This window comes from Solanum pennellii, chromosome 1 (genome assembly GCF_001406875.1).
Source record: "Solanum pennellii chromosome 1, SPENNV200".
In the NCBI taxonomy this organism is placed as follows: domain Eukaryota; kingdom Viridiplantae; phylum Streptophyta; class Magnoliopsida; order Solanales; family Solanaceae; genus Solanum; species Solanum pennellii.
The window spans coordinates 106038089-106042196 of record NC_028637.1 but is presented as its reverse complement, the minus strand read 5'-3'; the positions used below and the strand labels follow the sequence as shown (position 1 = coordinate 106042196).

The window sequence follows — 4108 nt, the reverse complement described above, 5'->3', positions numbered from 1 at the left end:
TATATATATATTATAGTTACAATTTCACATAGAATCGTGTCTCCTTTAGTAAGATTTTACAAGTTTTTTGAATAATTCTCGATGAGTTGATTATGATTATTAATTAAGGTTGCAGAAGATAAAAAAAGAAACATAACAAAAAAAAATTCAAAAAAAATTATTGAATTATTTTCTTTTTGATCAATAAGAACTCGGATAAAAAAAAACAAGGTATGTCATCAAAAGAATTTTTTTTACCTTAGCAGGGAGATTAGGAACCAACGCATGAAGAGTTTCAAACAAGGTTCGCATCTTCTTTCTCCTTTCTCTCTCTGTCCATATGTGTATCTCATGTTCAGATTCTCTTTTGCCTTCAGCTCCACCAATATCAAGATTGGGTTCAGCAATTCCCTTACCGTTGTTTTTTCGGTTTGGTGGACTTCTCTTCTTACCTACATCTGTTGTTACTTCAACCACCTTATTAACAATTGTTAGTTGCTGACAAGTATCAGACTTAGTCGGATCGGGCACCTTGTCACCATCAAACGTCTCTTCACTCCCAACCTGATTGTCATTCAAGTATGACCAGAAATCATTAGTTTCCCATGGCAAACCATGATTATTCTCACCATCTATATTCATTTTTTTTCTTTTTCAGGTGGTCTGGTACTGTATTCTAAGTTACGCCTATATATAGAAAAAAAATTTCTTGTAGGGGGCAAACTGTAAAATTGAGAAATGAAGGGATTAGATATGATGAATATTGAATATGAAAAGAATATAGAGAAGGGTGGCAAAAAGGGAAAAAAGAAATAAAAAGTAGAGATAAAAAAGGATGATTCATTTGTAATGAATAAAAAAAACAAAATACAATCATAAGCCAAAATGCCGTTACTGGCTTCAAAACAAAAAACGGAAGCTAAAGTACTTTTGTTACAGATTTTGTTCTCACTCAATTGGGTCCCAATTCACACTTACCACTACTAAAAACAATTTATCAAAATTAATTAGTTTAGTTACAAATATTAAATTACAAACTTAATCAAGTTATTATTCTCATCTATACAAACAACCTAAGTTTTTTTTTCAATTAAAATAAAAATAATAATTAATATAACTGTATATAAATCTAATTTACTTAATAAATTAATTTTTTTTTTAAATGCAAGTCTTAATTCTTAAGTTATATGAATTAGGTATGCCTGAATTGTAGTATTATAATATAAGAGGTTAAATGGCTAGCATTAACGAGATTTTAATAATAACTTATTCACGTGATTATTAATGTTAATGAAATTTCATTAATAGCTGGCTCCGACTACATTAGATTTTACGCTTTTTTTTTTCTCATTTGTTCAAGCTATTCACACTAAAATCAATAATTAAGCAAGTGTTTTTTCGTGAATAAAAGTTTTTTTATCATGCAATAGCCGTTCCATAAAAAAAAAGATCATCATTTTATTTCATCTTCTGGCCAGGATGTTAAAATGCCTCCAAATACTAATCATGACTTTTGCTTTATGAGGAGAAAAAAAATTAGTTAGGATATTAATTCTTTGATAATCCTTCACTAGTTTGTAGCTAGCAGTTTTTATTTTTATAATTCATTAATAAATAGTATAATCGACAATCTTTTATTATTTATTTGTCAAATTGTTTATTGCAGGAGTATCAAATGTAGGGTTTTGTATTGATTTGTTTGGTTTAATTTTGAAATTCATTGGTTTTATTTATCGGTTGTTTGTAGATATGTTAAAACATTGTGAAACCATTAAGATATTGACTTATCGGTTATTCAATTAATCGATTTAATCGATTTAACCGTTAAAATCATATCAAAATCGTTAAAAATCACTTAAAAACAAGGTGACAAACCAAATGAACTATGTATATGAGTTGACAGATTGCATTTTGCTCAAAAGCAAAGATATTCACATTTTAGAATATCAGAGAGTTTGAAACAATCAGAAATACACGTATGAAACTAAACTCTAAGTCAAGGACTTTTATGTACTAAACGATATAAATATAATTTTTTAATTTACTTGGAGGTTATCAATTACTCGTTAAGAAAAAATATCAACCCGTTAAAAAGCAATATCCGATAATAAAAAAAATGAAACTGTTATCGAAACCACCAAATAAATAACTCATTACTGATAAATCAATAATTTTTTTCGATTCGATTTTAAATAATCATAATCAAATGAATGGATTAAGTTGAATTTGGGCATATTAAATTGAATTGAGTTAAAAAAAAAATAAGTCTTTTTGCTTAAATTGAAGTGGATTAAATTCCGAGTCATAGCTCAATCTACCAAATTCATACTATTATGTTTTTAATTTGTGTACTCTAATAAAACTTTTTTCTTATATATGACTGTATATATACATTAACAAAAACAACATATTAAACAAAATTTACATGGATCAAATTTAGACAACATATTAACATAATCTTAAAATAGGTTAAATTAAAAAGATTAAACTAAATTTAATTAATAAAATAAACTAATCACTGACCCTTCTAAATATATAATAAAATAAACTTCCAAATATATAATAAAATAAACAGAACACAACACCATTATCTTGTGAATAATGCTGACTGTTTTATTATTATCAACAGATACACACGAGCATTACGTATTAAGATAATCATTTCAAATACTACACTTGTCAAAAATTATTGGTGAAGACCTATTTCAATTTGTGGGTGTAATATATGATTAATTATTTCATTCTATTCGAGGGAAATTTCTAAGTAACATTATACAAGATTATAATTCTAAATATAATAATTTAATTAATATAATACAAAATTAAATAATTTTACTACATAGTTACTTCCTTCTTTTTCTTTTTCATTTTTCCATATTACCTTACTATATTATAATACCTTGCTCCTAATACAAGAGCAGCTCTAGTGAAATATTTTATTACGTAAACTATTCACTTTAATTATTTATGATAATCTCAAACACAAATTTATCCCAATTATATATGAACAATTGATACTCTAAAATGTTAAATATTGTCACACTCATTAATAGCGTTAACTTCTCACTATTTTAGTATACAAAATTCGTTTATTTATTGTACTAGTTATATCCTTTTTATTTTAATATTTTTCTATCTGAATATAATAATAATATATAAATCAGAATATCAAATTTATAAACACCATATATATACTATAACTTTAGTTTAGTTATATATGATGAGAAAAAGGAGTTGGGGTGGAGAAGAAATTCACGATGGAGTACCTAAAAAGAAATAATATTATAAAGTTTAAAGTATAATTAATAAAGTTAGTTTGGTAAGTTACGAGCTAAAAAAAATTAAATAAAATTACTATGTTATTACATAATAAGGTTATGTGAAAGTGAAACAGCTGATATTTTTAAAAAATTAATACTGTCTCACTAATAACGTCAATTAGTATAACTTTCACGCAATTTTTTTTATTTTATTTTTGGTAACTAAGAATTTTTTTCATCACATAGAGCCCCAATGATGATTAATGCTACAATCAAAATCTTCTTAGACATTAAGCCTACTTATCAACTGGCTAGATTAATAACTCTTTGTATGGATGGTTGTCGTGTTTTGTTTAATAATGCATCGTATCGTATTGTATTGTATTGTATTATTTTAATGTGAATATAATGTTTGGATAGATTGTATCATTCTCCGTCGTTACATAATGTCACAAATCTATTATTTAAATGATAAACATAAAAGAAAAGTAAGGTAAGAGGTAGATCACCCGTGAGAAGGTAGGATAAAAGATGAAATATAATTATTAAATATTATATAAAGACAAAATTAAAAAATAAAATATTAAAGTAACGATACAATCACCTATTTTATATGATTTTCATAGATTTTCTTTAGTATTTCGTTAATATATCTGCTATCATATTAGTCTCCCTTAGAATGAGTCGTAGCATTTGATTGCCCAGTTATAGAAGTATATAAACCTTCAATCAACATAAATGTGTGAGCATAAAATAGAATTGTTATGTAAGGAGTTTAGTAATACTTGTGAATTTGTAATTTAAGGTCATATAGTAAAACTGATCAATAAACTAAACTAAAAATACTGATTTTATTTTATTTTTTTGAA

The 4108-nt window shown here is 25.5% G+C and overlaps 1 pseudogene; it reads right to left on the bottom strand.

Moving 5' to 3' along the window:
- Nucleotides 1-856, bottom strand: part of LOC107031323 — a 3272-nt pseudogene extending 2416 nt beyond the window's left edge.
- Between the last annotated feature and the right edge of the window lie 3252 nt (nt 857-4108).